Source organism: Phoenix dactylifera, chromosome 2, assembly GCF_051530095.1.
Source record: "Phoenix dactylifera cultivar Ajwa chromosome 2, Ajwa_hap1_PhDact_Kaust_v1.1, whole genome shotgun sequence".
Lineage (NCBI taxonomy): Eukaryota > Viridiplantae > Streptophyta > Magnoliopsida > Arecales > Arecaceae > Phoenix > Phoenix dactylifera.
Window position 1 is genome coordinate 23,142,169 of NC_143191.1, and position 16,231 is coordinate 23,158,399.

General features: G+C 35.3%; 1 protein-coding gene across 1 annotated transcript in view; it reads left to right on the plus strand.

Annotated features, from left to right (window-relative positions):
• The first annotated feature begins 15,115 nt into the window (after positions 1–15,115).
• LOC108510820 (disease resistance protein RPM1-like) overlaps positions 15,116–16,231 on the plus strand; it is a 123,730-nt gene continuing 122,614 nt past the window's right edge. The window contains exon 1 of the transcript XR_016399191.1: positions 15,116–15,138. The gene's annotated coding sequence lies outside the window, so the exon portion shown is untranslated. The remainder of the gene's footprint in view (positions 15,139–16,231) is intronic.

Consider the following 16,231-nt stretch of genomic DNA (forward strand, 5'->3'; position numbering starts at 1 on the left):
ATTATGGGGATTACGGGATAGAGTGATCATGATGTAATTAGCTAGTAGATATGGACTTTCTTTTGACTTATGTATATATGGACATTTGAATTGAAAGTTGGAATTTATCTTTGTTTAGCTATTGATGTGGAATCTGATTTATCTGCCTTGCGTGCCTGCGGGGTCCGCCCTGCAGGTGCGCGGCGTCTGCTCGCGCCCCGGGCCCCCGGGTTCGGGGCGTGACAGATTTATTGGTATCAGAGCTTAAGGTTAAGGTATCCTAGGATTTAGGTTCAGGTAAGTGTGAGTGGGGAATTATAATAGAAAAACTATCAAAGCCTTGGTTTATAGTCACTTGAGATTGTAACATGAATGATATTATAACCTACGACTTAAGACCACTAGGGACTGTAGGCTTAATGGCATTAGAGTTTGACGTTTAAGATCATTAGGGATTGTGACATAAATATATCATAGCTTAAGGTTATGATCAATTGGGACATGACAATTATATTTGGTGCTTAAGGTGTAAGATCACTGGGCATTGTGATAAAATGTATGCATCGGGTTTGGTTTTCGATGAGTGTGGAAGGAAAGTATAAATTATCTTTGATCATGATAAGAGAGGTTTGACCTAAGATAAGTGTAGAAAAATTAACAATGGCATACCGGTTATACCATGTTCAGATATTATTTAAACGACTTGGAAGTTCAAACTTGATATGGGTTGTGATATAATCGTACTTTTGGTTTTGCTACTAATTATTAGAGTGTGATTTATACATACATCTTCCGTATCATTGGAGTGGGCTAAGAAAGATTTTTCGTAGTATTAGTGCAGAATGTTTTCGAGGTTAAATCTGTATGGGGATTATATTTGGATTTGACATGTTTGAATATTGTAAATCGGCATATTTCTATTAGTGGATTAAATTTTTAAGGCCATATAGTATGCAAATTGGTGGAGTATTCTAATTATTTGAATTTGTATATTTGGATTGGGCTACTAAATTTTTCTTATAATTGTTGGAGACCATTGGATGTGTTAACTTGAACTCAAGTCAAGGTTTATGACCTAACTAGAAATCTTTGTCATTGTAAAATACAAAATTGAGTAGAAATTTCGATTTTGAGATGCTTATGTGAGTTATCATGGGTAGCATTAATCATAGACATTAAGGATTTTGGTAAAGAAGGATTTGGAAGTTGATAGAGTTAATTCCTACTCATAGTGATATTGGCTCAACAGTTCTAACCCATTGAGTTTGAGGTAAATTCTGTTGGAAGGAAAATCAATGTAGATTTTCTAATTAAATTGCAAAGAGAATACAAGAATTACCCCCTTTAAATTAAACCTAGATATTTTGGATTCTAAAAAAGTTGTGGAGATCACATAGTGACCTTAAACTTGACTAAAGGATCGGGGGTTAGTTATGGTATGTACACTCTCTATAAATTGAGGACAAAAAGATCTAGAGGTTTTGCTCTAGTTCTACTTGGAAATTTGAAATTTGGAGTTTCTTAGTTTCAATGCAAAATGATACTTTAGTCAGAAATTATTTTGTGACTTTAGAGAATTAAATGAATTAAATCAGAGAGTGCAGCGGAAGTGTGGTGGTTTGACTTATTTTGAAACTGGTTAAGATCATTAATATTTGGTCTAAAAGGCATTTATTTGCTTTTGTTATTGATAAATTTGAGTTAATTTATCATGATTTTGAAATGCTAAAATTAGAATGCAACCTAATTATGGTCGTAACCGAAGTGTGAATGAGCTATTCTGAGAGTTTTCTTTGGTAGAGCAATTTATATTTCAAGTTATGATTAATTAGATTTTGACTAAATTAAGCGAAGGAATATTAATCATGAGATATTATCGTGCAATATAATTATTTTGGAAGTTTAACTTGATATCAGGCACTGTGGATATTGCTTCTAGTTGAAGTTAATTATTTTGGTGGCAAATTAAGATTCATCTATAAAAAGATGTTTAAAGCTTGGACTAGAAAATATTTATTGAAATCTGTATGTGGATCATGCATGGAACTCGTATATAGAAGGAAAATATACTTGGGGATGAGACTTAAGAATTTTTATTTGGCTCTACTTGAGACTTGAAACAATTAAGATTGATATTTTGATGGGAAGTCAATTAGTAAATCTTGAGAATATTGGTGGATTAAAATGTTTTTGGGTTAGTCGAAAATAGGACTTGTTTGATTTGGAAAAGTTCTTGATGTTTTTCCTTGTTAAAAAAAAAAAAAAAAAGATCGTTGGAAAGTATAGTTCTTTGGATTTTGATCGATATGGATATCATTGTGTTATTACTAGATTCTCTAAGTCTAGTAGATTTACAAGATCCCGAAATGTTTGCAGTACTGCAAATAAAAAATATTTTACTTATTTGAGGAGTTGATCTCAATGTAAAATCATGGAGCTTATATCTTGGTGGAATTTCTTGTAAATCTTTGAACCAGATTATTAGATTCTTGTAAGTTAAATATTTATAAATCAAGGCTATGAGTTGATTGTGGATTTTGTATCACCATATGAGAAATGCAAGTGGGATTTCATGAGAGGCCCAAATAAGTTTAGCCTAAAAGAAAAGATTCAGAATGATTAAGTAAGCTCCTGAGTAAGTTAATCTAAAATCTTTTAATTATCGAAGCTTAAAATAAATATCAACTTGTATAATGGAATTGTCAAGGGAAACTAGAATTGGCTTAGTTCAAATTTGGATCTAGAATATGATTACTTGATTATATGATGGTACAAATACGACAACTATCTTAAGGGTTAATAATGACCTAGTGAACTCGGAAAGCAAGGATAAAATTTTGCTTGGATATTATAAAAAAAAAATGTTGATGATCTGGGATCATTAAGAAATTTTGGAGAATATTGATCAGAGTTACGCAGCAAAAGTATGATGGATTGAGTCAATCTAAACTGGTCAAAAATATTGACTGTATTTTGGTAACATGTTATTATGAAAGACTATGTTGTTCAATAATGAAAGATTTTGTTGATTCTCAGGTCAATCATGATATGATTATGTTATCTCTTGGATAGAATTTGCTATTTTTGGATATGCTAAGAGAATAATAATAATAATAATAATTTGAGCGTATCATGACTCGGGTTAGTTGATTGTTGGCCAAATATGGTCTAATTTGTTAAGTATCTACATAAACCATGCATTATTTGCTCCCATCTTATAGGTTTAAGTTAAAAGCTTCGTGGCATATTGAATCATGGTATCAATACTTTGCCTTCTCAGACCTGCTCTTGTGATTTGATGCAAATCATCTTTGAGATAGACCGTTGCTATCTAATGATCATAAGTACATGTTCATTTTGTGAATTACATTTCTAGCCATTTAATGATTTGACTCTAAGGTTGGCCATTATTCTTTGAGGGATCAACACACTACCATGAGAAGTGTATGAGATCTATTTCATTTCAAGTTCTATCCCAAACACAACTACTTTTAATCAATCTTGTTGTGAATCGATCCTGATCCGATCTCGAGTAAACATGCATCAAGATGATAATTTCAATCTGAAATTTCAGTCAGTTATTTATCTAGTGCTAATCTTACGAGTTTATATGAAATTTTTGCTAATTGATTTAAAGTTATCTATCACACTGATTTTGATCGAGAAGAATAAGATCTTGGATTTATATTATTCAATGGGCTGAGCATCTGAAAGGCCTAGATCTCTTTAATTTCGAGGACGAAATTTCTTTTTAGTTGGTTAGAGTGTGAAGACCCGAATTGGGCCCATCCTAGGGCCCAACGAACTGAAGTCGGCAAGGAGTGCCGACTTCAGTTGAGTCATCGTGGTCTCCCCACGATGACCACGCCGGCCGAACGGCCCGCGAATCCCCCGCAAGCCCCCCCTCTTCCCTCTTTTCCTCTCCCTCTCTCCCTCTCTCTCTCTCTCTCCCTTTCTCTTTTCTCTGAGAGCCCATCTCTTCCTCTTCGTTTTCCCTCTTTGTGAAAGGATCGCCGGAGCCCCATCACCGCCGGAGCCGCCATCACCGTCGGGAAGCCACACGTCGACGACCGGAGGTGAGGAAGATCACTAATTTACTATTTTTATAGATTTAAAGGGGAAGGAATGAGGGTTGTTAACTGGTTTTCACTTCCCCTGTTTCGGGGAAGTTTCTTTTGTGGGATTCGGCCGGCCGGCGGCGGCCAGCCGGGGTCAATCCGGCCGAAATGGGTTCGGCCGGAGGTGGGTGAACGGGGGCCGGGCTTCCAGCCCCGGTCTCCTTCTCTTTCCTCCCTTTTCTTCCTCTCTCTCTCTCCTTCTTCTCTTCTTCCCTTCCGTCGCCTGTGACCGTGGGGTGACCGACGACGGCTGGCCGAGCGCCGCCGCCGAGAGCCACGGTCGGCCACCGAGGGCCGACCGGAACCACCAGCCACCCCCCCTTCTTCCTTTTCCTTTCTTCTTCTTCTTCTTCTTCTTCTTCTCTTCCTTCTTCTTCTTCTCTTTCTTCTTCTTCTTCTTCATTCGGCCTGGGTGTTTTTCCTTGCTTTGAAATGTGTGCCTTAATAGTGAACCAGACTTTGAACCGGGTCTAAACTGTGAACCGGTTCCACCTAATCCTTGTATTGGGTTTGATCTGGATTTGAGTGAATGGGTTTTGATTAGGGTCTGAATCTGAGTCAGGAATTTGGGTTAGCCTGATGTAAGTATAATCTGGTTCGTCAAGATTTGATCTGATCTGGTCTGATAAGATCTGGTTTGGGTTGGGTTGGGAACCTGTGTTGGGCTGAGTTGAACCTAATTGGATCTGTGGGCTGGGTTGGTTTGGGCCCGAGATCTGAGCTGGGCCTGTAAACTGGTTTGGTTCAGTTGGGCCTAATCTGTTTTGGGCCACAATTGACTTGGGTTTAAAGGATTCTGATTTTAGGGTCTATGTTTGATCTTAGGGGCCCATTCTTGGATCTATGAACTTAGGAGTTTAAGGGTTTGAAAATTATTTAAATTATGTTTCTTAGTTAATTAAATAAATAATGTTTATGTTTTAATCAGGGGTTCGTGATATCTGTGGCAGGAATTTTTAAGCGAACCCAGGTAGGTGACTTATTGCTTTAAAGTAGAATTTTAACATGTATCTTGCATATGTTGATTTATTGATTTATTATTGGCATTATTGTTAGATTTAGAATTAAATATTTAATTTCATAAATTGTTATGTGCTTTACTGTTGGGAGTATGATTATGACTTTGATATAGAAAGTTGATTTATTGATTTTTAAAATCCGCGTGACTATAGTCTAGGCCCCGCCAATGGGATGATACGTTGGCCCTGTCGACTTGTACTGAGGAACTAGTTCCGACACCGCGACCACCGGTGATAGAATAGTGGCGGCACAGGGGTGCATTTTGCTCTTCGGAGCGGCTCAGTGGAGCGTGAGTTTGGCACCAGGGGGTGCGGCACAGTGGTGCGTTGGCTCAGTGGAGCGGCTCTTCGGAGAGTTGTATTGGCACTTCGGTGTAACCATGCCACTGGGTGATGTGGCCGTAGTCATGCGGTTGAGTTATTTTGAGTCTCGGATTGGGTTTACAGATTATTGTGTGGATTTTTTGGATTTATGTGTTTAGCTGCTTTTATATGCATTATGACATGTTATATGATGACTTTATTGCATGATGTCGCCTACTGAGCTGTTAGCTCACTCCTACCATTTACATTTTTGCAGGTGATGATATATGATTATGGGGATTACGGGATAGAGTGATCATGATGTAATTAGCTAGTAGATATGGACTTTCTTTTGACTTATGTATATATGGACATTTGAATTGAAAGTTGGAATTTATCTTTGTTTAGCTATTGATGTGGAATCTGATTTATCTGCCTTGCGTGCCTGCGGGGTCCGCCCTGCAGGTGCGCGGCGTCTGCTCGCGCCCCGGGCCCCCGGGTTCGGGGCGTGACAGAATATTTGATCAAGTTTATTAGAGCTTTCACAAAATATGGAGAAGTGTATATGCTATGATGACTATATGAATATTCAGATGGGTGGAGAATATGAATCAGTACACCAATCTGTATGCTCTGTTGAGTTCTATGGATGAACATGCTACTTCGATATGATATTTATCTTCAAGTTAAATTCTATATGCTCTTTTGGCAGCAGTTTTCTTAAGGTCTCCTTGGCTGCTTGCTCCTGTGGAAGCGGAGAGTAGGCTGATTCTGGTCAGGAGCCACTGCTCTCTTTCTCTCTCTTCTTCCCTTCTCTGTTCCCGGTTTCCAGTCGTGTGGCTCTTTACCCCCTGTTTATTCTCATTTTATTGTTTAAATGAAGCTTGAGATGCTTGACCACTTTTTTTTAAAGGGAAAAGAACTGAGACTGAATTGTTCTGCAGTATTTAATTTGACGGGAGTCTACCAGATTATTTATCATGCATCTTTGTGTCTCTATTACTGCAAAGTTATGACATGCTTTTCTTCAGATGAAGCCCTGGAAGTGCATAGATTAAATTTATCACCAATCAACTTTAGCTTAGCTGGTTGTCATCCCTGTCTAGTTGAGAAAGATTACATCCTCACCACATTTCTTAAAAGGAGAAGGTATAGATTAATCCATCAATATTGGTGAATCTGTGATTGTCTGTGGTAACTGTAATTGATGCTGCCAAGCTGCCACACCTAAGAATTGGCTATAGTGTAGTTTGAATCTCCTTTCGCATGACAAAATAAGGGGATGATATGGAATTGCTAGGGAGTTTGATGGCTGAATGCTTTCTTGATGAACTACCAATGTTGCTTCGAAGAACGGATTTCTGGAGATGGGTTCTTCCTGGAGAACCTGAGTTTCTATGCTCTTCAAATTGGACCAAGACATCTTTCTCAACCGTAGAAGATTGAACTAGCTGTGACCAGTCCACGCTATTTGCTTTGGACCTCTTAGCTCAAGGAGTTTCCGTATCCAGTCAACTAAGGCCCTAACGGCTTAGGACCAAGTTGCAATTTATAAAAGTAGATGAAGGCTGTCATCGAGATGTCCCCATAGACAGTCTTATATTAATACCACATGCTTAAATGTACATAACAGATGCGTATATGGATCTCTTCTAAAATGGCTTTTCTAAATGAAAGTCTGCCATGTCCAGGTTAGAAATGGACATGAGGCAGAATCTAAAGACGAGATAATTAATTGCTATATGTGTATCATCTCACAATATAGTATGCACCGTAAAAAACATGTTCTGAAAACTGTGAACCGATTTACTTGAAAGTATGTATTGTGTATCAGATAAATTTACAGTATGTATTAGAAGGTCGACAAGTGTGTGTCACCAACTATATGTTGATCTAGCAAGATGCTTCATAAAATATTTAAATCACATAAAAAGAAATTTAACAATTGTAATAAAATAGTAGTAAAGAAATATCTGGCCTGTGAGGTGTGAGAGGCACGCCAAGAGACGCACTGTCCTAAAGCCGTTGTTGCCTTCCCACGTGTAGGTATTAGCGGTCAGCGACGGCTCCAAGATACAACCCAAACGACTCACAGCGGGCCTAATCTACAGTGGACATCTGTAGTAGGCAGATTACGTAGTCTATATCGGTTGACCAAAATAAAATAATATATATAATTGTAAAAGAGAAAATGGAGGTAGGGAGAGACTATGAGAGCAAGAATAAGACTTTTTTTGCTGTATATTTTAGGTGCAATAAATGACTCATATATATTGGTCTTTTATAATCCAACCATAACGGTTGAATACTTATGACCTCATTAAGGCTATAATGAGAGATAATGGGGAGTTTTGAAACTTCCAAATGGAATTTGAAATACATATAGGTTACAACAATTCTTTTAAAATTTTGGAGGTTACAAATCTTTTTTATTAACACCTCTTTAAAACATTTAAAACTCATTCAAATTCCAATAGTCCCCCATAAGTTTCAAAACTTTATAAAATCACATACATATATATATATATATAGAGAGAGAGAGAAATTCGGGCAACTTTATACTATGCAATGGGTACAGGTGTCTTCCGGACTTGAACCTATACTTAGTGTTGACAGTTCTAACCTAAAGGATCATAGTGAACTAAGTCTTAAACTAGACCCTTTGTACCAGATTTTAACATGCCACACACATAGTATTGATATAGACTTGGTGCGGGTTAGCGCTATTTATGGCCATGCGCTGAATTTTGATTCTCATGAGAGTTATTAGAGAACAGCCCAATTCTCATAGTCGCGGCCTCACGACAATTCTCATTTAGGTGAGTCCTCTAAGAATGCATGTGACTTGTATCCTACAGGAGTATGCTTGTCTCGGGCTCATTCAAGGTAACACCCTTCCTTAACGTCACATATCAAAGCACTATTGCCATAGGGATGAGCAGGAGACTCTCTCCTTAAAAGTAGTGTGGAAATGAGTCACGCAATATGGATTGTTTCTACTTATTGAATCTTCTTCATGGGATCTCCAATCACAAAGGTTGGGTTACCTCCCTAGGTGACTCCTTTGTGGGCTTAAGCACATCCCCCTCGACAAGTCAATGACAGCTCTCTTAGAAAGAGCTTTGGTCAGCTGATCAGCTATATTTTTCTCAGACTTTACAAATTTCAAAGACACAATATTCTTATTCGATAGGCTTTTAACTGATTTATACCTCACTTGTAAATGCCTATTCATTTTCTTATTGGTATGTACTTACCTTACTAACTCTATTACTGCCTTACTATCACAATGTATGGAAATGGCAGGTATGGGTTTATTAACTAAAGGCATGTCAAGCATCAAGTTCTTAATCCACTCAGCCTTAGAGCAAGTTGTATCTAAAGCTATAAGTTTTGACTTCATAGTACTTCAAGAGATAATAGTTTGTTTTTTAGATCTCCAGGATATTGCTGCTCCACCCAAAAGAAATACATATCCTGAAGTGGACTTCACATCCATATTTTCTGTTATCCAATTCGCGTCACTATATCCTTCAACTACATTTGGAAATCCCTTATAACAGAATGAGTATTCCATGGTTTCTCTAAGATATTTAAAGACTCTCTCTAAAGCAACCCAATGATCTTTGCTAGGATTATGAGTATATCTACTAAGTCTCCCAACAGCATATGCTATATCAGGCCTAGTTTTATTTGCTATGTATAACAATGATCCAATCATTTGTGAGTACTTCAATTGCGATACTGGTTCACCATATGGTATTGATATAGGTTTACAATCAAAATAATTAAACTTTTTTAACATCCTTTCTATTGTACTGGTTTGATTAAGAGTAATTCCATTAGGTGTTCTTTCCAACTTCATTCCTAAAATTATATAGGCTTCTTCTAAATCCTTCATGTCAAACTTTCTAGAAAGATAAGATTTAACATTATTTACTATCTCCAAATTTGTCCCAAATATTAATATATCATCAACATAAAGACATAAGATCACATGTTCTCCATTACTCTCTTTGTAGTACACACACTTATTATATTTATTAATTTTAAAGTCATATTCTAATATCACCTTATCAAACTTCTTATGCCATTGCTTAGGAGCTTGTTTTAAACCATACAAAGATTTAACTAACCTACAGACCTTATGTTCTTGACCTTTAACTACAATACTTCCAGGTTGCTCCATATATATCTTTTCATCTACGCCTCCATTTAGAAAGACAGTCTTAACATCCATTTGATGAATCACTAGGTTATGCACTGATGCTAAGGGAACTAAAATTCTAATCGTAGTTATCCTAAATACAGGTGAATATATATCAAAGTAATTTATTCCTTCCTTTTGTGTAAAACCTTTAACCACTAGTCTGGATTTGTATTTGTCTATACTTCCATCAGGTTTTAACTTCTTCTTGAACACCTATTTACACCCAATAGCTTTATTTTCAGGAGGTAAATCAGTTAACTCCCAAGTGTTATTTTAAATAATAGACTCTATCTCACTTTTTATAGCTTTCTTCCAAAATGGAGTATCTAAAGAAGACATAGCTTCCTTATAGGTAGTAGGATCTCCTTCTATTAAAAAGATATAAAATTCGTCTCCAAAATTTTTCTCTATTCTAGGCCTTTTACTCCTTCTTAACTTTAATTGTGGTACTGGTTCCTTGGGTGCACTTGTACTAGTGGAAGGTTTATTATTAGTAGATGATTTATCTATTACTTGTTGTGAAATTTTATTTTTATAAGGAAATATATCTTCAAAATAGGTAGCATCTCTAGATTCTATAACTGTGTTGGTTGAAATTTTACTAATCTCAGAGTTTATAACTAAGAATCTATTGGCGCTACTATTTTGAGCATACCCTATAAAGATAGCATCTATAGTTTTAGGCCATATTTTCTTTCGCTTAGGCTCAGGGATTGCTACTTTTGCTAAACACCCTCACACTTTCAAGATTTTAATATTAGGTATTCTTTTCTTCCAAATTTCGTAAGGGGTTTTATCATTATCTTTCACAGTTACTCTATTCAATATGAAACATGCAGTAAAAATCGCTTGTCCCCACAAGTTTTCAAATGGCCCAGAACTTATCAACACCGCATTAACTATATCAATTAAAGTTCTATTCTTTCTTTTAGCTACTCCATTAGATTGGAGAGTATGGCGAAGTTATTTCATGTACTATTCCATATTCCTCACAGAAAATGCTAAAATCAGTAAGGGTATACTCACCTCCTCTGTCGGATCTGAGTTTCTTAATCTTTCTTTCTAATTAATTCTCTACTTCGGTCTTATAAATCTTGAATTTATTAAACACCTCATCTTTAATTTTTATTAAGTACACATAGCAGAATTTCGAAAAATCATCTATAAAAGTCACAAAATACTTATTTTCTGCTCTAGTAGGTAGTCTGTTCGAATCACATACATCACTATGTATGAGTTCTAAGAGTTGAGTATTTCTTTCTACAGACTTATAAGGCCTTTTAGGTTGTTTGGCTTGTACACACACTTCACATTTATGTTTAAAGTTTAGATTGGACTTAGGGACTAAGTCTAGATCCATCATTCTTTTAATTTTCTTCAAGTTTACAAGTCCCAATCATTCATGCCATACATTAGAAGATTCAACATTGAAAATACTTGAAGAGATAACTTTAACTTCTGAAAGTACATTTAATTTAAACAACCCCTCATTAATAAATCCTTTCCTAATAAATACATTATTTTTTGAAATTACAACTTTATTGGATTCCATAACAACCTTATATCCTTGTTGGACTAAGGATGACCCACTAACTAAATTTCTTCTGATTTCTAGAACATGTCGCACTCCTTTCAAAGTTAAGATCTTTCTAGATGTCATCTTCAAATCTATGTCTCCAACTCCAAGCACACGTGCAACAAAGTCATTACCTAATGTTACACTTCCTCCACTTAATTTCTGATAAGTTTTAAAATAACCATGATCAAAACAAATATGTACATTAGCTCCAGAATCTAACCACCAATCTTTATTTCCATGAGTAAAATTGATAGAAGAAGAAATAAAGTTATACCTAAAGGATGGTTCGGCTGAATTCTCTTGATCCATCAACATATAGACTTAAGCCTTTGGATCTCTTTGATAGTGTTTTGAATTGGGCTTGGGTTTATACTCCTCAGTCATCTTGATGAAACAATCCTTCGCCATGTGATTACTTCTCCCACAAACAAAGCATAGCCTTTTCTCACTTCCTTTGCCCTTGAATGTTTTATTATTATTATTATTATGTCGTTGGAAGTTTTGGTTTTGGTTAGAACGATTGTGGAACCTATTATTTTTCTTGAAGTTCTTACCCCTATGTTGAAAATTGTTTCTCTTGTAAAAACTCTTAGTGTTATTTTCAACTAGGTTCACCTTAGGAGTCTTTTCATCCTCTTTCTTAGTATTGGCTTTATGTTTTTCCTCAACTCTAAGAGAGTTTATGACTTGGGTTAAGGTTAACTCTCCTTGTTTATGCCTAAGGGTCCTAGCAAAATCATTCCAAGATGATGGCAATTTATCTATAAGATAGAAGACTTTAAAATCTTCACTAAATTTGGTTCCCTTTTTTTCAACTCTTCTCAGAAGTTCTTGATACTCATGAATTCGATCTCCTACTAGTTTATCATCTACCATTTTATAACTATTAAAATTTGAGACAGTAAACCGATCAATGCCAGCATCTATTATCCCATATTCAGCCTCTAAAGCATCCCAAAGTTCTTTTGCACTTGAGGTAGTGGCATGATACACATTATAAAGGTGATCAGACAAAGCACTAAGTATTCTATTATAGCAGTGGTACTCTACTTGCTTATTAGTCATCCGGAAAGGTAACTCTTGATTAGACTGTGGTTCCTCTATAGCAGATAATAGTCCTAACACAGTCAACCAATATTTAAGTTGTCTTTGCCACCTACGAAAATTTTGTCCACTAAATTTCTCGGGCTTAACACTATTAGCTTCTTCCATATTTGCCATTCTAAATTTTAAACTCTAAAATTTTAAAGTTTAAAAGGGCAGTAGAGTATTCAACTGTGAGAAAAAATAATAACAATAACGTCATTAATGAATAAATGTAAACAAGATGTTACTAAGAGTATCTCTTAATAATATACTATGTAACAATAACTTTACTAATAATTGTAAAGGAAAACAACACCAATGTCACCAATTAGGTTTAATACTTGCAAGCAAATGGTTATAATTCTCATTAAATGACCATTTATTGCTTAAAGCAAATTGTTATCGAAAATTAAAATCCTAAGAGTTTGTTTTTAACTATTCTAATTAAATTCTTTTAATCTTCCAAAACTTATTATAGCTTTTCTTCTTTTTTTTATATATATCTTAGCCAAAACTATGTTTTTATTAAAACAGTAAACTATTTTCTTAGATAAAACAGTAAACTATTTTTTTAATTAAACAGTAAACTATTTTTTATATTAAAATAGTAAACAGTTTTCTTAATTAGAATAGTAAACTGTTTTATTTTTTTTAGTTTAATAGTAAACTATTTTCTTTAATTAAACAGTAAACTATTTTTTTATTAAACAGCGGATAACCATATTTTGGCGTGATTCGATGGGGTCAAAATAAAGTATTTTTTTATTAAAATAGTAAATTGTTTTCTTGATTAAATAGTAAAATGTTTTTTTAATTAAATAGTAAACTGTTTTCTTTAATTAAACAGTAAACCGTTTTCTTTAATTAAATAGTAAACTGTTTTCTTTAATTAAACAGTAAACTATTTTTTAATTAAATAGTAACCTATTTTTTATTAAAACAGTAAACTGATTTTTTGATTAAAGAGTAAACTATTTTTTTATTAAAACAGTAAATTATTTTCTTAATTAAAACAGTAAACTGCTTTTTCTAAATTAAATAGTAAACTATTTTTTTGATTAAACAGTAAACTGTTTTTTTTTTATTAAACAGTTTAATGTTAAAATTGAGAATCTAAAGCTAAACTACATATATATATATATATATATATATATATATATTATTTAAAGTGTATCCAACAATGATTTCTAACAGAGATGAACAAGAACAGTATTCAACAATGCATCTTGCAGAATATATATATATATATATATATATATATATATATATATATATATATATATATATATATATATATATATATATATATATATATATATATATATATATATATATATATATATATATATATGGAACAATATGACAACGGCTTTAAAATGTTGATCTAACAAGATGCTTCATAAAATATTTAAACCACATAAAAAATTTAACAATTGTAATAAAATAGTAAAAAAGAAATATCTGGCTTGTGAGGTGTGAGAGGCATGCCAAGAGACGCACTGTTCTAAAGTTGTTATTGCCTCTCCACGTGCAGGTATTGGCGGTCAGCGACGACTCCAAGATACAACCCAAACGACTCACAGCGGGCCTAATCTACAGTGCACGTCTGTAGTATGCAGATTACCTAGTCTATATCGGTTGCCCAAAATAAAATAATATATGCAATTGTAAAAGAGAAAATGGAGGTAGGGAGAGACTATGAGAGCAAGAAGAAGACTTTTTTTGTTGTATATTTTAGGTGCAAAGAATGACTGATATATATTGGTCTTTTGTAATCCAACCAAAACGGTTGAATACTTATGGCCTCATTAAGGCCATAATGGAAGATAATGGGGAGTTTTGAAACTTCCAAATGGAATTTGAAATACCTATAGGTTACAACAATTTTCTTAAAATTTTGGAGGTTACAAATCTTTTTTATTAACACCTCTTTAAAATATTTAAAACTCATTTAAATTCCAACACCATATAGTATATATTGATGAATATGATATTCTAAAAAATGTGTATTAATTTGCTTGTAAATGTATATTAGGTTACTAAATGACTAATTTGCTAAGTGTGTATCATCTAATCATATACTGTATACTGATGAACACTTTGTTCTAGAAATTGTGTATCGATTTACTTAGATGTATGTATTAACTTACTAAATAATTAATTTACTTGGTGTATATTACTTGACTATATAGTCTGTACTGCAATTTTTTTTATTTTTTTATTTTTGTAGTCATGGAATTGACAACTCTGTTAGTAAAAGAAAATTGATTTTTGAATTTTTTATTTAAGATGCGCACTAAAAAACTGTGGCAAAAAAGAAAGCTGGCCCCATATGATTTTTGCTCATCATTTGGCATTTTATATAGTTATTTCCAGCTCATTCCATCTTCCCTTGTTTTGTTCAGCGTAATTTAACCCGTAATTGAGCTGGATGGCTAGAAAATAATAAAAAAGAACACTCTCCACGTTTCAGTTTTTCCAGTTGCCTCCTGGAGCAGGAACACAGCTTTCTAACTTCCCTAGGCGACTGTATACATTGCACACCCGAAGCAGTTCCCAAACCAGCCAGTAATTTTCGTTATTTTTTATTTATTTTACCAATGCTGCCGAGCTGCTTCTTTCGCCGCTTCTCTCGGATTCCTTTCAGTTAAACGAGGATTTAATCTATAACGAGTGGAATCACGGCCATTTCTCTCTCTGCTAATCTTATATATTTAGGTGCTGCCCTGATCGATGTGCGCTTAGTGATGCACTCTCTCCAGCGACAACTTCATCCTACTTCATTGCTCCCAGACATCTCATTGCTGGTGACGCTTCCTTTCAAGGGCTGCCTGGTGATCAGAGGTGAGGACCTTAATCTTTTATATTTATGAAGGAAACCCAAGCTTTTAAGAAATTCAATTTGGAATATTACCCCATCCGTGTTGATCCTGTCACCAGCTCATGTCTGCCATCGTCGCTTGCCAGCCTTAATTGCAGGTCCCGGCACCACCACTAGTGTAGCCGTCACGTCACAATCGGCCGCCACAATCACTGCCATGGCCACTACTCAGAAGGCTACCAAATAAGTTTTGGATTTTAATTTCCAAGAAAAAAATGAAGTCAATGAAGTCTGCCATCAGATACTTGGGGTCCTCGTCAAGGGGACCATTATTGTGGAACTGGACATGAAGGAAATTAATGGACGTAAGGCAGAGTGGAAAAATGGCTGCTTAAGGCCGATTTGGAATTTATATACAGAAGTCAGATTTGGCAGCTAAAATATCTGCCAGATGTAGGTTTCCATCCAGACATGCTCCCGTAGAAGGTCTTATCTTAATACCATGTATTTAAATGTAAATAATGGCTTCTTGAATGGATCTCTTGTAAAATGGCTTTTCTAAAATCATCTTTTCTGCAGCATGATGCTGTAAACAGCAGGTAAAATGGCCTTTATAGATCCTAATCCCTGGCTGAATATTTTGCCCCTTTAATGTTAGGCTTCCATCATCTTGTAATATTTTTAGTTACTGAGCTACTTTGATATGTGACGCATTGACCTTAGACATTTATACCAGCAAAAGGGAGCTTCTTTTTTTTTTTTTTTTTTTGCTAAAGCGAAAAGGGGTAGGAGGGAGGAAGGAACAAGCCCAATCCCGCATAGCAGCCCCCACTGAGCCCCCGCCCCGCCAGGAGAATATTCGATGCGGGCAGAAATGGCCGTGTGTTGGGCACTCCGACCGGTTTTACTCATACCCTCCCCACCCATGGGCCCGGCTCAGCTACCCCTCTGGGCTCTGGCTCGAGTCCCAAGTGTGAGTACGTCACATCCGGCACCACCCTGGCTACTAGCGGTTCAAGAGCGGTCCTATACTTCAAGTCCAAGCAGTGGCCAAAGTAGTGAACTCCGGTCCACAATTTAATCATCGCCGCAGCGATTCGAAAAGGGAGCTTCCTG